At 63.1% G+C, this 18,347-nt stretch overlaps 1 pseudogene; it reads left to right on the top strand.

The window, feature by feature from the left end:
• The first annotated feature begins 14,520 nt into the window (after positions 1 to 14,520).
• Positions 14,521 to 15,745, top strand: LOC115683824 (uncharacterized; annotated as a pseudogene).
• Positions 15,746 to 18,347: the final 2,602 nt, after the last annotated feature.

Below are 18,347 nucleotides of genomic sequence, written 5' to 3'. Positions count from 1 at the left end.
GGGCCCTGGGCCTGGGCCTGGGCCCTGGGCCTAGGCCTGGCCCTGGGCCCTAGGCCCTGGGCCTGGGCCTGGCCCTGAGGCCTAGGCCCTGGGCCTAGGCCTGGGCCCTGGGCCTGGGCCACTGGGCCTAGGCCCTGGGCCTGGGCCCTAGGCCTAGGCCTAGGCCTAGGCCCTGGGCCCTGGCCTGGGCCTGGGCCCTAGGCCTGGAGGCCTGGGCCTGGGCCCTAGGCCCTGGGCCCTGGGCCTAGGCCCTGGGCCCTGGGCCTAGGCCTAGGCCTAGGCCTGGGCCCTAGGCCTAGGCCTAGGCCTAGGCCCTAGGCCCTAGGCCACTGGGCCACTGGGCCTGGCCCTGGGCCCTGGCCTAAGGCCTGGGCCTGGGCCTGGGCCTAGGCCCTGGGCCTGGGCCTAGGCCTAGGCCCTAGGCCTAGGCCCTGGGCCCTGGGCCTAGGCCCTAGGCCTGGGCCTAGGCCTGGGCCACTGAGGCCTAGCTCTAGGCCTAGGCTAGGCCTGGGCCCTGGGCCTGGGCCCTGGGCCTAGGCCCTAGGCCTAGGCCCTGGGCCCTGGGCCTAAGCCCTGCCTAGGCCTGAAGCCTAAGCCCTAGGCCCTAGGCCTAAGGCCTGGCCTAAGCCCTGCAGGCCTGGGCCTGGGCCTGGGCCCTGGGCCTAGGCCTGGGCCCTAGGCCTGGGCCTGGGCCCTGGGCCTGGGCCCTGGGCCCTAGGCCTGGGCCTGGGCCCTGGGCCTGGGCCTGGGCCTGGGCCCTGGGCCTAGGCCCTGGGCCCTGGGCCTGGGCCTGGGCCTGGGCCCTGGGCCTAGGCCTGGGCCCTGGGCCCTGGGCCTGGGGCCCTGGGCCCTGGGCCTAGGCCCTGGGCCTAGGCCTAGGCCTGGGCCCTAGGCCTAGGCCCTGGGCCCTAGGCCTCTGGGCCTGGGCCTAGGCCCTGGGCCCTGGGCCTAGGCCTGGGCCTAGGCCTGGGCCACTGGCCCTGGGCCTGGGCCCTGGGCCACTGGGCCCTAGGCCCTAGGCCTGGGCCCTGGGCCTAAGGCCTAGGCCTGGGCCTAGGCCTAGGCCCTGGGCCTAGGCCTGGGCCTAGGCCACTAGAGCCCTGGGCCTGGGCCCTAGGCCTGGGCCTGAAGCCCTGGGCCTGGGCCCTGGGCCTGGGCCTGGGCCACTAGGCCTGGGCCTGGGCCACAGGCCCTGGGCCTAGGCCACTGGCCTAAGGCCCTGGGCCTGGGCCCTGGGCCCTGGGCCTGGAGGCCTTTAGGCCTAGGCCCTGGAGGCCCTAGGCCTAGGCCCTAGGCCACTGGGCCACTGGGCCTGGGCCTGGGCCACTGGGCCACTGGGCCCTAGGCCCTAGGCCTGGGCCCTGGAGCCTAGGCCTAAGGCTGGGCCCTAGGCCTGGGCCCTGGGCCACTGGGCCACTGGAGGCCTGGGCCACTGGGCCTGGGCCACAGGCCTGAGCCTGGGCCCTCAGGCCCTGGGCCCTGGGCCCTGGGCCCTGGGCCACTGGGCCACAGGCCTAGGCCCTGGGCCCTAGGCCTGGGCCCTGGGCCCTGGGCCCTGGGCCTAGGCCTGGGCCTGGGCCCTGGGCCCTAGGCCTGGGCCCTGGGCCCTGGGCCCTGGGCCTGGGCCACTGGGCCCTAGGCCTAGGCCTAGGCCACTAGGCCTAGGCCTAGGCCCTGGGCCCTGGGCCCTAGGCCCTAGGCCTGGGCCTGGGCCCTAGGCCCTGGGCCTGGGCCCTAGGCCTGGGCCTGGGCCTGGGCCCTAGGCCCTAGGCCTGGGCCTGGGCCTGGGCCTAGGCCTGGGCCTAGGCCCTAGGCCTGGGCCTAGGCCCTGAGGCCTAGGCCCTGGGCCTAGGCCCTGGGCCTAGGCCCTAGGCCTCCTAGGCCCTGGGCCTGGGCCTGGGCCTGGGCCACTGGGCCCTAGGCCTGGGCCTAGGCCACTAGGCCCTGGGCCTGGGCCCTAGGCCTAGGCCCTGGGCCCTGGGCCCTAATTACTAGGCCTAGGCCACTGGGCCCTAGGCCTGGGCCCTGGGCCTAGGCCTAGGCCCTGGGCCTGGGCCCTGGGCCTAGGCCTAGGCCCTGGGCCACCTGGGCCTAGGCCTAGGCCCTGAGCCTAAGGCCACTGGGCCCTGGGCCTGAGCCCTGCCTGGGCCCTAGGCCTGGGCCTGGGCCTAGGCCTAGGCCCTGGGCCTGGGCCCTGGGCCCTAGGCCCTGGGCCTAGGCCTAGGCCCTGGGCCCTAGGCCCTGGGCCTGGGCCTAGGCCTAGGCCCTGGGCCTAGGCCCTAGGCCTAGGCCTAGGCCCTGGGCCCTAGGCCTGAGCCCTGAGGCCTGGGCCTGGCCCTGGGCCCTAGGCCCTAGGCCTAGGCCCTAGGCCCTAGGCCTAGGCCCTAGGCCCTAGGCCACTGAGCCTGCCTAGGCCCTAGGCCCTAGGCCTGGGCCCTAGGCCCTAGGCCCTAGGCCTAGGCCTAGGCCACTGGGCCTAGGCCCTAGGCCCTGGGCCTGGGCCCTAGGCCCTAGGCCCTAGGCCTGGGCCTAGGCCACTGGGCCTAGGCCACTAGGCCTAGGCCCTAGGCCTAGGCCTAGGCCCTAGGCCTAGGCCTGGGCCCTGGGCCTAGGCCTAGGCCCTAGGCCCTGGGCCACTAGGCCTAGGCCCTGGCCTAGGCCCTAGGCCCTGGGCCACTGGGCCTGGGCCTGGGCCTGGGCCTGGGCCCTGGGCCCTGGGCCCTGGGCCTGGGCCTGGGCCTAGGCCTGGGCCCTGGGCCTGGGCCCTAGGCCTGGGCCTGGGCCCTGGCCACTGGAGCCTAGGCCTAGGCCCTAGGCCTGGGCCTAGGCCTAGGCCCTGGGCCCTGGGCCCTGGGCCCTGAGCCCTGGGCCCTAGGCCCTAGGCCTAGGCCCTGGGCCTAGGCCTAGGCCCTAGGCCCTAGGCCACAGGCCCTAGGCCTAGGCCCTAGGCCCTAGGCCCTGGGCCCTGGGCCTAGGCCCTGGCCTAGGCCTAGGCCCTGGGCCTAGGCCACTGGGCCCTGGGCCCTAGGCCTGGGCCCTGGGCCTAGGCCTAGGCCCTGGGCCCTAGGCCTAGGCCTAGGCTAGGCCCTGGAGGCCTAGGCCACTAGGCCTAGGCCTGGGCCACTGGGCCTGGGCCACTGGGCCTAGGCCTAGGCCTGGGCCTAGGCCCTGGGCCTAGGCCTGGGCCACTGGGCCCTAGGCTGGGCCTGGGCCACAGGCCTGGGCCCTGGGCCTAGGCCCTGGGCCTCAGGCCCTGGGCCCTAGGCCTAGGCCCTAGGCCTAGGCCCTAGGCCTAGGCCTAGGCCTAGGCCTAGGCCCTAGGCCTGGGCCCTAGGCCCTAGGCCTGGGCCCTAGGCCTAGGCCCTGGCCTAGGCCTAGGCCCTGGGCCTGGGCCTAGGCCTAGGCCTGGGCCTAGGCCTGGGCCTAGGCCCTGGGCCCTGGGCCTGGCCTGGGCCCTAGGCCCTGGGCCCTGGGCCTAGGCCTAGGCCTAGGCCTAGGCCCTAGGCCTAGGCCTAGGCCTAGGCCTAGGCCCTAGGCCTAGGCCCTGGGCCTAGGCCCTGGGCCTGGGCCTAGGCCCTAGGCCTGGGCCTAGGCCCTAGGCCTAGGCCTGGGCCCTAGGCCCTAGGCCCTAGGCCTAGGCCTAGGCCTAGGCCCTAGGCCCTGGGCCCTGGGCCCTGGGCCTAGGCCTAGGCCCTAGGCCCTAGGCCTAGGCCTGGGCCTGGGCCCTAGGCCCTGGGCCTAGGCCCTGGGCCTGGGCCTAGGCCTGGGCCTAGGCCCTAGGCCTAGGCCTAGGCCCTGGGCCTAGGCCCTGGCCCTAGGCCTAGGCCCTAGGCCTAGGCCTAGGCCTAGGCCCTAGGCCCTGGCCTAGGCCTGGGCCTAGGCCCTGGGCCTAGGCCTAGGCCTAGGCCCTAGGCCCTGGGCCCTAGGCCCTGGGCCTGGGCCTAGGCCTAGGCCTAGGCCCTAGGCCTAGGCCTAGGCCCTAGGCCCTGGGCCTAGGCCTAGGCCTGGGCCTAGGCCCTGGGCCCTAGGCCCTGGGCCCTAGGCCTAGGCCCTAGGCCCTAGGCCCTAGGCCCTGGGCCTAGGCCTGGCCCTAGGCCCTGGGCCCTAGGCCTAGGCCTGGGCCCTGGGCCCTGGCCCTAGGCCTAGGCCTAGGCCCTAGGCCCTAGGCCTAGGCCTAGGCCTAGGCCTGGGCCCTAGGCCCTAGGCCCTAGGCCCTGGGCCCTGGGCCCTAGGCCTGGGGCCTGGGCCTGGGCCTAGGCCTAGGCCCTGGCCTAGGCCCTAGGCCTGGGCCTGGGCCTGGCCTAGGCCTGGCCTGGGCCTGGGCCCTAGGCCTGGGCCCTGGGCCTAGGCCCTGGGCCTAGGCCCTGGGCCCTGGGCCTAGGCCTAGGCCCTAGGCCTAGGCCTAGGCCCTGGGCCCTAGGCCCTGGGCCCTGGGCCTAGGCCTGGCCCTGGCCTAGGCCCTGGGCCTGGGCCTGGCCTAGGCCCTGGGCCTGGGCCTAGGCCTAGGCCTAGGCCTAGGCCTAGGCCTAGGCCTAGGCCTAGGCCCTAGGCCCTAGGCCTAGGCCCTAGGCCTAGGCCCTAGGCCTAGGCCCTGGGCCTAGGCCCTAGGCCTAGGCCTAGGCCACTGGCCTGGGCCTGGCCTAGGCCTGGCCCTAGGCCCTAGGCCCTGGGCCCTAGGCCTAGGCCTAGGCCTAGGCCTGGGCCTAGGCCTAGGCCTAGGCCCTAGGCCTAGGCCTAGGCCTGGGCCTACCTAGGCCTAGGCCTAGGCCTGGGCCCTGGGCCTAGGCCCTAGGCCTAGGCCTAGGCCTGGGCCTGGGCCCTGGGCCTAGGCCCTAGGCCTAGGCCTAGGCCTAGGCCCTAGGCCTGGAGGCCCTAGGCCTAGGCCTGGGCCTGGCCCTGGGCCTAGGCCCTAGGCCTAGGCCTAGGCCTAGGCCCTGGGCCCTAGGCCCTAGGCCCTAGGCCTGGGCCCTGGGCCTAGGCCCTGGGCCTGGGCCCTGGGCCTGGGCCTGGGCCTGGGCCTGGGCCTGGGCCTGGCCTAGGCCCTAGGCCCTAGGGCCTGGGCCCTAGGCCTAGGCCCTGGGCCTGGGCCTAGGCCTAGGCCTAGGCCTAGGGCCTAGGCCTAGGCCCTGGGCCTGGCCTGGGCCCTGGGCCTGAGGCCCTGAGGCCTAGGCCTAGGCCCTAGGCCCTAGGCCTAGGCCTAGGCCCTGGGCCAGGCCCTAGGCCCTGGGCCTAGGCCTAGGCCTAGGCCCTAGGCCCTAGGCCCTAGGCCTAGGCCTAGGCCCTGGGGCCCTAGGCCTAGGCCCTGGGCCTAGGCCTGGGCCCTGGGCCTAGGCCTGGGCCTAGGCCTGGGCCTAGGCCTAGGCCCTAGGCCTAGGCCTGGGCCTGGCCTAGGCCCTGGGCCTAGGCCTGGGCCTGGCCTAGGCCTAGGCCTAGGCCCTGGGCCCTAGGCCTGGGCCTGGGCCCTAGGCCCTGGGCCTGGGCCCTAGGCCTAGGCCCTGGGCCCTGGGCCTGGGCCTGGGCCTGGGCCTGGCCTGGGCCTGGGCCTGGGCCTGGGCCCTGGGCCCTAGGCCTAGGCCCTGGGCCCTAGGCCTAGGCCCTGGCCTAGGGCCTGGGCCCTAGGCCCTGGGCCTGGGCCTGGGCCTGGCCCTAGGCCTGGGCCTAGGCCTAGGCCCTGGGCCTAGGCCCTGGGCCCTGGGCCTAGGCCTAGGCCTAGGCCTAGGCCCTAGGCCTAGGCCCTAGGCCCTGGGCCTAGGCCTAGGCCTGGGCCCTAGGCCTGGGCCTGGGCCTAGGCCCTGGGCCTAGGCCTAGGCCTGGCCTGGCCTAGGCCCTAGGCCTAGGCCTGGGCCTCTAGGCCTAGGCCTAGGCCTAGGCCCTAGGCCTAGGCCCTGGGCCCTGGGCCCTGGCCCTGGGCCTAGGCCCTGGGCCTGGGCCTGGGCCTGGGCCCTGGGCCCTGGGCCTAGGCCCTGGGCCTAGGCCTAGGCCCTGGGCCTAGGCCCTAGGCCTAGGCCCTGGCCTAGGCCCTGGGCCTGGGCCTAGGCCTAGGCCCTAGGCCTAGGCCTAGGCCCTAGGCCTAGGCCTAGGCCCTAGGCCTAGGGCCTGGGCCTGGGGCCTGGGCCTAGGCCTGGGCCCTGGGCCTGGGCCTAGGCCTGGGCCTGGGCCTGGGCCTGGGCCTAGGCCTGGGCCCTGGGCCCTGGGCCTGGGCCTGGGCCTAGGCCCTAGGCCTAGGCCCTAGGCCTAGGCCTGGCCTAGGCCTAGGCCCTAGGCCTGGCCCTAGGCCTAGGCCTAGGCCTGGCCTAGGCCTAGGCCTGGGCCCTGGGCCTGGGCCCTAGGCCTGGGCCCTAGGCCCTGGGCCCTGGGCCTAGGCCTAGGCCTGGGCCTGGGCCTGGGCCCTAGGCCCTGGGGCCCTGGGCCTGGGCCTGGGCCTAGGCCTAGGCCTAGGCCTAGGCCTAGGCCTAGGCCTAGGCCTAGGCCTAGGCCTGGGCCTGGCCTAGGCCCTGGGGCCTAGGCCTAGGCCTAGGCCCTGGGCCTAGGCCCTGGCCTGGGCCTGGGCCTAGGCCTGAGGCCTGGGCCTAGGGCCTAGGCCTAGGCCTAGGCCTAGGCCTAGGCCTGAGCCTAGGCCTAGGCCTAGGCCTAGGCCTAGGCCTAGGCCTAGGCCTAGGCCTAGGCCTAGGCCTGGCCTAGGCCTAGGCCTAGGCCTAGGCCCTAGGCCTAGGCCTGGGCCCTAGGCCTAGGCCTGGGCCCTGGGCCTGGGCCTAGGCCTAGGCCTGGGCCTGGGCCTGGGCCTGGGCCTGGGCCTAGGCCCTGGGCCCTGGGCCTGGCCCTGGGCCCTGGGCCTGGGCCCCTGGGCCCTAGGCCCTAGGCCTAGGCCCTGGGCCCTGGGCCTAGGCCTAGGCCTAGGCCTAGGCCTGGCCTAGGCCTAGGCCTGGGCCTGGGCCTAGGCCCTGGGCCTAGGCCTGGGCCTGGGCCTGGGCCTGGGCCTAGGCCCTAGGCCCTGGGCCTAGGCCCTGGGCCCTGGGCCCTAGGCCTGGGCCTGGCCTAGGCCTAGGCCTAGGCCTAGGCCCTAGGCCTAGGCCTAGGCCTAGGCCTAGGCCTAGGCCTAGGCCTAGGCCTAGGCCTAGGCCTAGGCCTAGGCCTAGGCCTAGGCCTAGGCCTAGGCCTAGGCCTAGGCCTAGGCCTAGGCCTGGGCCTGGCCTAGGCCTAGGCCTAGGCCTAGGCCTGGGCCCTGGCCTAGGCCCTGGGCCTAGGCCTAGGCCTGGGCCCTGGCCCTGGGCCCTGGGCCTAGGCCCTGGGCCTGGGGCCTAGGCCCTGGGCCCTGGGCCCTAGGCCCTGGGCCTAGGCCCTAGGCCTAGGCCCTAGGCCTGGGCCTAGGCCTAGGCCCTAGGCCCTGGGCCCTAGGCCTGGGCCTGGGCCTAGGCCTAGGCCTAGGCCTGGGCCCTGGGCCCTGGGCCCTGGGCCTGGGCCTAGGCCTAGGCCTGGCCTAGGCCTAGGCCCTGGGCCCTAGGCCCTGGGCCCTGGGCCCTAGGCCCTGGGGCCTAGGCCTGGGCCTAGGCCTGGGCCCTGGCCCTGGGCCTACTGGGCCTAGGCCTAGGCCCTGGGCCCTGGGCCCTGGGCCTGGGCCTAGGCCCTGGGGCCTAGGCCCTGGGCCTAGGCCCTAGGCCCTAGGCCTGGGCCTGGGCCTGGGCCCCTGGGCCCTGGGCCTAGGCCCTGGGCCCTGGCCCTAGGCCCTAGGCCCTGGCCCTAGGCCTAGGCCCTGGGCCCTGGGCCTAGGCCCTGGCCAGGCCTAGGCCACTGGGCCTGGCCAGGCCTGGGCCTAGGCCTAGGCCTGGCCTAGGCCCTGGCCCTAGGCCCTAGGCCTAGGCCTGGCCTAGGCCTGGGCCTGGGCCCTGGGCCCTGGGCCTGGGCCTGGGCCAGGCCTGGGCCTGGGCCCTAGGCCTGGGCCTGGGCCTGGGCCTGGGCCTGGCCTGGGCCTAGGCCTGGGCCTGGGCCTGGGCCTGGGCCTGGGCCTAGGCCTAGGCCTAGGCCCTAGGCCTAGGCCCTAGGCCTGGGCCCTGGGCCTGGGCCTAGGCCTAGGCCCTGGGCCTAGGCCCTGGCCCTGGGCCTGGGCCTGGGCCTAGGCCTAGGCCTGAGCCTGGCCTGGGCCTGGGCCTGGGCCTGGGCCCTGGGCCCTGGGCCTGGGCCTAGGCCCTAGGCCTAGGCCTGGGCCTGGCCCTGGGCCTAGGCCTGGCCTAGGCCTAGGCCTAGGCCCTAGGCCTAGGCCTAGGCCTAGGCCTAGGCCCTGGGCCTAGGCCTAGGCCTGGGCCCTGGGCCTGGGCCTGGGCCTAGGCCTAGGCCCTAGGCCTAGGCCCTGGGCCCTAGGCCTGGGCCTGGGCCTGGGGCCCTGGGCCTGGCCCTAGGCCCTGGGCCTGGGCCTAGGCCTAGGCCTAGGCCTAGGCCTGGGCCTAGGCCTAGGCCTAGGCCTGGGCCTAGGCCTGGGCCTAGGCCCTGGGCCTGGGCCCTAGGCCTGGGCCTAGGCCCTGGGCCTAGGCCTAGGCCTGGGCCCTGGGCCCTGGGCCTGGGCCTGGGCCCTGGGCCTGGGCCAGGCCCTGGGCCTGGGCCTGGGCCCTGGGCCTAGGCCTAGGCCTAGGCCTGGGCCTGGGCCTGGGCCCTAGGCCTAGGCCTAGGCCCTAGGCCTAGGCCTAGGCCTAGGCCTGGGCCTAGGCCTAGGCCTGGGCCTGGCCTAGGCCTGGGCCCTGGGCCTAGGCCTGGGCCTGGGCCTGGGCCCTAGGCCTAGGCCCTGGGCCTGGGCCTGGGCCTGGCCTAGGCCTAGGCCTAGGCCTAGGCCTAGGCCTGGGCCTAGGCCTGGGCCTGGGCCTGGGCCTAGGCCTAGGCCTGGCCCTGGGCCCTGGCCTGGGCCTGGGCCCTGGGCCTGGGCCTAGGCCTAGGCCTAGGCCCTAGGCCTAGGCCTAGGCCCTAGGCCTAGGCCTAGGCCTAGGCCTAGGCCTAGGCCCTAGGCCCTGGCCTGGCCTAGGCCTGGGCCTAGGCCTAGGCCTGGGCCTGGGCCTGGGCCTAGGCCTAGGCCTAGGCCTAGGCCTAGGCCCTAGGCCTAGGCCTAGGCCTAGGCCTAGGCCTAGGCCCTGGGGCCTAGGCCTAGGCCTAGGCCTGAGGCCTAGGCCTAGGCCCCTGGGCCTAGGCCTGAGGCCTAGGCCTAGGCCCTAGGCCTAGGCCTAGGCCTAGGCCTAGGCCTAGGCCTAGGCCCTGGGCCTGGGCCTGGGCCTAGGCCTGGGCCTGGCCTGGGCCTGGGCCTAGGCCTGGCCTAGGCCCTGGGCCTAGGCCTAGGGCCCTAGGCCTAGGCCTCCTAGGCCTAGGCCTAGGCCTAGGCCTAGGCCCTAGGCCTAGGCCTAGGCCTGGGCCTAGGCCTAGGCCTAGGCCTAGGCCTAGGCCTAGGCCTAGGCCTAGGCCTAGGCCTGGCCTAGGCCCTAGGCCTAGGCCTAGGCCTAGGCCTGGGCCTGGCCTGGGCCTGGGCCCTGGGCCCTAGGCCTAGGCCTGGGCCTGGGCCTGGGCCTAGGCCTAGGCCCTGGCCCTAGGCCTAGGCCTAGGCCTGGGCCACTAGGCCTAGGCCTAGGCCTAGGCCCTGGGCCCTAGGCCTAGGCCTAGGCCTAGGCCCTAGGCCCTAGGCCTAGGCCTAGGCCTAGGCCTAGGCCTAGGCCTAGGCCTAGGCCTAGGCCTAGGCCCTAGGCCCTAGGCCTAGGCCCTGGGCCTGGGCCTAGGCCTAGGCCTAGGCCTAGGCCTGGGCCTAGGCCTAGGCCTAGGCCTGGGCCTAGGCCTGGGCCTGGGCCCTAGGCCGGCCTGGGCCTGGCCTAGGCCTAGGCCTAGGCCTAGGCCTAGGCCTAGGCCTGGGCCTGGGCCTAGGCCTAGGCCTAGGCCTGGGCCTAGGCCTGGGCCTGGGCCTAGGCCTAGGCCTGGGCCCTAGGCCTGGCCTAGGCCTGGGGCCTGGGCCTGGGCCTGGGCCTGGGCCACTGGCCCTGGGCCTGGGCCTGGGCCCTGGGCCTGGGCCTAGGCCTAGGCCTAGGCCTAGGCCTAGGCCTAGGCCTAGGCCTGGGCCTAGGGCCCTAGGCCTAGGCCCTAGGCCTGGGCCTAGGGCCTGGGCCCTGGGCCCTAGGCCTAGGCCTAGGGCCTAGGCCCAGGCCTAGGCCTAGGCCTGGGCCTAGGCCTAGGGCCCTGGGCCCTGGGCCTGGGCCCTGGGCCCTGGGCCTGGGCCTGGGCCCTGGGCCTGGGCCCTGGGCCCTGGGCCTAGGCCTGGGCCACTAGGCTAGGCCCTAGGCCTAGGCCTGGGCCTGGGCCCTGGGCCCTGGGCCTAGGGCCTGGGCCTGGCCAGGCCTAGGCCTAGGCCTAGGCCCTAGGCCTGGGCCCTGGGCCTAGGCCTAGGCCTAGGCCTAGGCCCTAGGCCCTGGCCCTAGGCCCTAGGCCCTGGGCCTGGCCTAGGCCTGGGCCCTAGGCCTGGGCCCTGGGCCCTGGGCCTGGCCTGGGCCTGGGCCTAGGCCTAGGCCTAGGCCTACTAGGCCTAGGCCTAGGCCTAGGCCTGGCCCTGGGCCACTGAGGCCCTAGGCCCTAGGCCCTGGGCCTAGGCCTAGGCCTGAGGCCTAGGCCTGGCCCTAGGCCTAGGCCCCTAGGCCCTAGGCCTAGGCCTAGGGCCCTAGGCCTAGGCCCTGGGCCCTGGCCTAGCCTAGGCCTAGGCCCTGGAGGCCTAGGCCTAGGCCCTAGGCCACTGGGCCTAGGCCCCTGAGGCCTGGGCCTAAGGCCAGGCCTAGGCCTAGGCCTGGGCCACTGGGCCACTGGGCCACTGGGCCTGGCCCTAGAAGCCTGGGCCTAGGCCACGGCCTGAGCCACTGAGGCCTAGGCCACTGGGCCACTGGCCTAGGCCTGAGGCCACTGGGCCCTGGGCCTGGCCCTGGGCCTGAGCCTAGGCCCTGGGCCCTGGCCCTGGCCCTGAGGCCCTGGCCACTGGGCCTAGGCCCTGAGCCTGGGCCCTGGCCTGGGCCACTGGCCCTGGGCCCTGGGCCACTGGCCTGGGCCACTAGGCCTGAGGCCTACCCTGAGGCCAGGCCCTAGGCCTGGAGGCCTAGGCCACCTAGGCCACTGGGCCACTGGGCCTGGGCCACTGGGCCCTGGGCCACTGAGGGGCCACTGGCCACTGGCCAGGCCTGGGCCTGGGCCACTGGGCCTGGGCCCTGGGCCACTGGGCCACTAGGCCACTGGGCCTGGGCCTGGCCACTGGGCCCTGGCCTGGGCCACTGGGCCAGGCCTGGGCCACTGGCCTGGCCCTAGGCCACTGGCCTGGCCTGAGGCCACCTGGGCCCTGGGCCCTGGCCCTGGGCCACTGGGCCACTGGGCCCTGGGCCTGGGCCACTGGGCCCAGGCCCTGGCCCTGAGGCCTGGGCCCTGCTGGCCCTAGGCCACTAGGCCTGGGCCACTAGGCCTGGGCCTGGGCCCTAGGCCACTGGGCCACTGGGCCTAGGCCTGAGGCCTGGCCACTGGGCCCTAGGCCTGGCCACGGCCACGGCCTAGGCCACTGGGCCACAGGCCTAGGCCTGGCCCTGAGGCCACTGGCCAGGCCTGGGGCCACTAGGCCACTGAGCACCAGGGCCTAAACCACTAAAGCCACTAAACCACTAAGGCCACTGGCCACACCATAGCCTAAGCCACTAGGCCTGAAGCCTAAACCACCCAACCCTAAACCCTAAACCCTAAACCCTCAACCCTAAACCCTCAACCCTAAAACCCTCAAACCCTCAAACCCTAAAACCCTCAACCCTCAACCCTAAACCCTCAACCCTAAACCCTAAACCCTCAACCCTAAACCCTAAACCCTCAACCCTAAACCCTCAACCCTAAACCCTAAACCCTAACCCTAAACCCTAAACCCTAAACCCTAAACCCTAAACCCTAAACCCTAAACCCTAAACCCTAAACCCTAAACCCTAAACCCTAAACCCTCAACCCTAAACCCTCAACCCTCAACCCTCAACCCTCAACCCTAAACCCTCAACCCTAAACCCTCAACCCCCAACCCTAAACCCCCAACCCCCAAACCCTAAAAACCCTCAACCCTCAACCCCCAACCCCCAACCCTCAACCCTCAACCCCCAACCCTCAACCCCCCACCCTCAACCGTCAACCCTCAACCGTAAACCCTCAACGCTCAACCCTAAACCCTCAACCCTAAACCCTCAACCCTCAACCCTCATCCCTAAACCCTCAAAACCCTCAACCCTAGACCCTAAACCCGCCTCCTACCCCCGGCCTCTCTCCTCCTGCCAACGCGGCCCACCTCCTACTGCCAGTTGCCGTCCACCGTCCACCATCTCCCACCACCGGCCGCCCTCCTCCCACCATCACCTACCTCCCACTGCCGACCGCCGTAGGTCGCCACCCGCCGTTCACCAGCCACGATCTCTCGCCGGTCGCCATGAACCGCCGTCCACCGGCCACCCTCTCCCACCGCCGGCCACTGTCGGCCACCATCTCCCACCGTCCATCGGCCACCATCTCCCGTCGCCGCCCGCCTCCCTCCGCCAGCCATCGTCTCCCGCCACCACCCGCCCTCCTTCCGCCACCATCCTCCGCCCGCCGACCACCCAAGAAGATGAAATTTTGTGCCGTTATCAAACAAATTTCTATTTCTAGAACAGAAATTTTATGTCGTTATCAAACGTGTTTTTTTGCTAAGAAACTCCTCCAGGAACAAAAATAGAAAAATCAATTTCTGGCTAGAAATTGATTTTTAAAACAGAATGGTTACCATTCGCAACCTAATTTCTGTTTTAGAAATACAAACAATTTCTATCTCTTCTTCAGCCTTAAGACCTACTCTGCTCTGAACGAAAGTCCACCAAAGACATATCTGCTCTGAACGAACGAAATATCCTCCTCTTCAACAGAGAGACCACAAAAACCCTAGGCCGTCCTCCTCGCCGCCACGCCATCCTCCTCACCGTCATCGATGCCGTCCTCCACACCGTCGACGACGTCTTCCTTGCCCCCGCAGGAACGCAAGCGGAGGAAGAGGAGGGCCAGGAAGAGACGAAGACGGAGCTCCCCCAGGGACCTCAAGCGCGCTGGTTTCCTCGCCACCGCTCTTGCTCCGCCTCTCGTCGCTGCGCTCGCCGCCGCTCTTTCTCCGCCTCTCATCGCCGCGCTCACCGCTGCTGTTGCTCTGCCTCTGGTCGCCGCCGTTGCTCCGTCTCTCGTTGCCGCCGTTGCTCTGCCTCTCATCGCCGTTGTTGCTCTGCCTCTTGTCGTCGCTGCTCTTGCTCCGCCTCTCGTCGCCGCGCTCGCCGTCGCTGTTGCTCTGCCTCTGGTCACCGCCGTTGCTCCGCCTCTCGTCGCCGCGCTCGCCGTCGCTGTTGCTCTACCTCTGGTAGCCGCCGTTGTTCTGCATCTCGTCGCCGCGTTCGTCGTCGCTGTTGCTCCGCCTCTCGTCGCTGCGCTCATCGCCTTGTCTACACTCTGTCTCACTCTAGGTGCACCGCTTTCCTCATTCCTTGACTCTGTCTTAGCGTCGTTGCCTTTGCGCTCTCTATGTGTGGAATGGCGCGGTCTTGTCGAACGTGTTTGAGTGTTGTGTGGAATTTGTCGGACCGTGGATGGCTATGTTATGGTGCTATATGTTAGATTACGTTAGTTGGCTCGTGACTGTGGAAGTGTGACGAAGACATGCTTCGGATTCGTGTTTTCTTTTTTATGAACTCAAAAGCTGAGATTCTTTTTGTTAGGCTGTTAGAGAATGGCTGGTTCTGCATTGATGTTGTTGTTGTTAGAGAATGAGCTGTTAGAGAATGAGCAATTTGCTTAGCTTTGCATGATTACATTCATTGCAAGGCTAATTTCCGCTTCAAGAACAGAGAATTACGCCTGTTCATTCGATAGTTGAGTATAGGATCAATTCATTGTTATGTGTCATTCATTGTGCATTGTTGAATTTGAATTTGTTGTGCTGTGTTTGAATTTGATAGGCGGTGATGGTTGTGTATCTCTTTTGCGATTATGGGTAGCATAAGTGATGTACTTAGATTAGCGAACTTGGAATGGGCTGAAATTTGGTCGGCTGAGTGGAAACGGGTTGCTTATCAATACTCACATTGCTTTGATCGACGTCATTTTTTTGCGTTTTGGACTCGTTTAGATGGGTTTTCAGGTTTTTTTTCGGTTTAGGGTTTCGTTTTAAGTTTCGTTTTAAGTTTCGGTTTAAGGTTCAACTATGTTTAATTGTCTGCAATGAAAGATGTCTTATTTCAAATTTGTAGTAATACTATCATGTTATTATGTCACACGATAAAGGATTTAAGTTCTTAAGCTTTTCAAAACTATGGTGGATTTGCTTGGAGACGAAAAAAGAAAGGAACAGAACAACCATGCATCTACAAATAGAAGAACATTCACCAATTATATGCTTCAAACGAGGTCTAAACGTACTGGACAAGTTGGTTTGCTTGATTACAACAGAAAAAATCCTACTAGACATTAGCTACAAAGTTGAATTGGTAGGGGGATGTTCTCTTTTAATTTGACTGGCGCGATATATACTTGCTTGATCTGATAGGAGGATGTTCTCTTTCAATTTCTTTGTGTCTTTTGGTTTATTAACAGTCATTACATATTATTGTGATTTTGATATCAAAGCTTCCGCACTTGAATTGGTACATTATCTGATGTGGCTCATTTGATGCTCAACCAGTTAAGATTAAATGGCATCCAATAAAGAGGTTCTTATGGCAAAGTGGACCGAGCCTTTGACCAATATGCTTGTAAGTTTGTTGGTAGACGAGGTAAAAAAAGGAAATCGCACCACATGTACTTTCAACAAAGCAGGGTAGAATAATATACGTGTTGTATTCAATAAACAAGCAGGACTCCAATTTAGTGTAATTCAGTTGAAGAACGGGGTAAACAAACTGAAGAGACAGTATTGTAGTTTTAAGAAGCTTATTTCACAATCTGGATTTGGATGGGATAATGTAAACAAAAAGGTTACTGTAGATGATGTAAGTGTATGGGAGTCTCACATCAAGGTATTACTTTATTTGGGTCAGTTTGTTTTTTTTAAGGATATAAGCTTCAATTATGTTGCTGACGTATGTCATTATTGTGAAAATTGTAGGATAATAACGAATGGGCTAAATTCAAGAATGATGGATTTCCTTTGTATCCCCAGCTGTTTATTGTGTTTGGTGATACATATGCTACTGGAGAGTATGCAGTAGGAAATGTAGAAGACTTGTTAATGTCGGAGGGAGAAGATAATGGTGGTGGTGGTGGTGGTGGTGGTGGGGTAGGTGATTCAGAGGAATTTAATGAACACTATATTAATGAGGGAGTCTTTACACCTGACATGACTGCCACCCTAGTTCGTGAGAAGCACAAGTTGGATAGGACTCCAAATTCCAAGAGGAGGAGAAAGAGCAACACATATGATGTTAGTGGCACATGCAAAGCCATTCAAGAAATGATCAAATTCAGGACGGGTCAATCAACAAGTGGCTCCGTCACCTCACATGCCTCACTACCGACCCCTACTCCATAGGAGTTGTGGTTGCCGTCCTAAATGGCATGCCTAACTTGGAGCAGGATCTTTACAATAAAGCTATGAACCAAGCATGCCTTAATGCCACTTGGAGAGAAGCTTTTATCATATCTCTACCTGAAAGGAGGCGTGGACTTCTTGAATCTCTTTAAGTAGTTGTTGAGAAATATGCAATGGATTTATATTTGGCTTTCATCATTGTATGACTTATTGACTTATGTACTTGAGACTTCGGTTTTTTTATGATGCAACTACAATGACATTGTGGCTATTATTTGGTTTTTTCTTATGATGCAACTATGATGACATTGTGGCTATTGTGGCTATTGTTTATTGTTATTGGAGTCCTTATCTTATGTGTTTATTTTTATTTTTTTCGCGTAATGGCATAGGTAATATGGAGGGGGCTAAAAGTAGCAATTATAATGATGAAGTAGCATCGGTCAAATCAATTGAACAAGACTTTGATGTTTTTGATCTTGATATACTGATATCCTAATTATCCACTATTGATGTGGATATGTCCATGCACACAAGAGAACCTATTAGAGACAGCATATTATCAGGACCCGAATGGGTAAGAGAGGTTCTATATGGACATTCAGATAGAGTATATGAAACATTTAGAATGGAGAGACATGTCTTTCTCAACTTTTGTGAATTGATGAAAGCAAAAGGTTGGTTGAAAGATAGTCGATATATTAGGGTAGATGAACAAGTTGGGATTTTCTTATCTATGATTTGTCACAAGAATTCCAATAGAGATTTATGTGAGAGATTCCAACAATAGTGTTGAAAGCAGTTCTCAAACTGGCAAGAGAGGTTATTGTACCCCCTTCCTTTGATGTCGTCCTAGAGGAGATTCTTATGGATCCTAACCATAAACGTTACTTTAAGGCAGGATTCTCACACATTCCTTCCTTTACACCATCAGTTTTATTTTGTTGATAATAGTGCATAATATTAGTTTTTGATAAAATGACAGGGTTGCGTAGGCGCTATTGATGGCACCCATATTCATGCTTCTATACATGTGGAGAAGCAAATCCCATTTAGAGGAAGGAAAGGAATTACCACTCAAAATGTGTTGTGTTTTTGTTCGTTTAATATGAAATTTACTTTTATGTATGCTGGTTGGGAAGGCTCTGCTAACGATTGTCGAGTGCTCTCGGCAGTACTCGAGACTCCTCGCTTGGAATTTCCTCGACCACCACCAGGTATTTGCTTGTTCTTTAAGTAGTAATTTTCTTTATGATTGGATTGCAATTGCAAATCACGACCAATAAATGAATACCTTGTTATAGGCAAATACTACGTAGTAGATTCTGGTTATGCAGCAACTCCGGGATTTTTAACTCCTTTCAAAGGTGAACGGTATCATCTAAATGATTATAGGGGTAGAGCAAGACGACCAAGAACAGTAAGAGAATTGTTCAACTATAGGCATTCTTCACTAAGGAATATCATTGAGAGATCATTTGGAGCATTAAAGAATCGCTTTTTCATCTTAAGACACATGCCTTCATTTACATTTCGAAAGCGAGCAAGTATTGTAATTGCATGTTGTGCTATTCATAATTACATCCGTGATCAAGACAAGATAGATAAGAACTTTTCCCTATATGGAGATCCAAATTACGAGTTTGAACCTACACAAGATGAGGTTACGGACGATACATTGATCGGGGAAGGAACCAAGATGAACATGCTTAGGAAAAGTATTGCCAATAAAATGGCAAGGGATCATTATATGCAGGAGATTCCATAAAATTGTATTTTCGACTTGTGTAATGTATTTCCATTATGTCGCCTTTTCCTTCTTGGACTTTCCATGGTTCTTGTAAGGTGATGTGGTATTTGAGGACTATGTTATCAAATGAATTTCTGTTCTAGGAAATTGAAATTTTATGCAGTTATCAAACGAATTTCTATTCCAGAAACAGAAATTTTGTGTCGTTATCAAACGTGTTTTTTTGCTCAGAAACTCGTCCAGAAACAGAAATAGAAAAATCAATTTCTGGCCAGAAATTGATTTCTGGAACAGAATGGTTGTCATTCGCAACCTAATTGATCAAAGAAAAGGCATGAAATAAGATCAAATCTGAAGTACTTATGCCCGAGTATAATTAACGTGGGGTGTTATACGTGTACAATTCGATATAGTCTAAAAGACAATTATATTTCCATGAGTTTAGCAAACGTGCAATAGACAGAAGTTTATATAACAGTACAATTATTTTACGGGAAAATTACCCAATCAATCTTAAATCTATTGTACGAATACCAATTTAGTTGTAAATTTTTTTAATTTTTTTAAAACTAGTCCTAAACTTTTACGTGAAACTTCAATGTAGTCTTTTCGATCAATTTTAGCTTGAAATCGCTGATGTGGCCATCTAATCATCACCGACTATCTTATATGGCACGCAGCTACTTAAACGATTTCTAGCAAAAATTAATTGGAAGGACTACATTGAAATTTCACACAAAGGTTTAGCATTAAATTGGTAAAATTGAAAGTTTATGACTGAATTGACATCCGTACAATAGATTTAGAACTAATTGAACAATTTCTCTCATGTTTCACTAATAGAGGCAAGGCCCTGCTTATGACATGAAACTGAGAACCACGACACCACAAATTCACACTAGCACATCAACGGCCCTCAAGACACATCGTGAACCGAACGCATAAGATCGAGCAAAGGATCCTTCTAGCTTATTCTTAAGGATTCCTTTTTGGGGTACCGTACATAGGCATGTATCACATCTCAACCGGTGGTAGCAT

Source organism: Syzygium oleosum, unplaced genomic scaffold (genome assembly GCF_021117445.2).
Source record: "Syzygium oleosum isolate NSW1041296 unplaced genomic scaffold, Sole_v2.1 Sole_v2.03, whole genome shotgun sequence".
Taxonomy (NCBI): Eukaryota; Viridiplantae; Streptophyta; class Magnoliopsida; order Myrtales; family Myrtaceae; genus Syzygium; species Syzygium oleosum.
The sequence above is the reverse complement of the archived record's forward strand: the minus strand, read 5'-3'. Positions and strand labels throughout refer to the sequence as shown.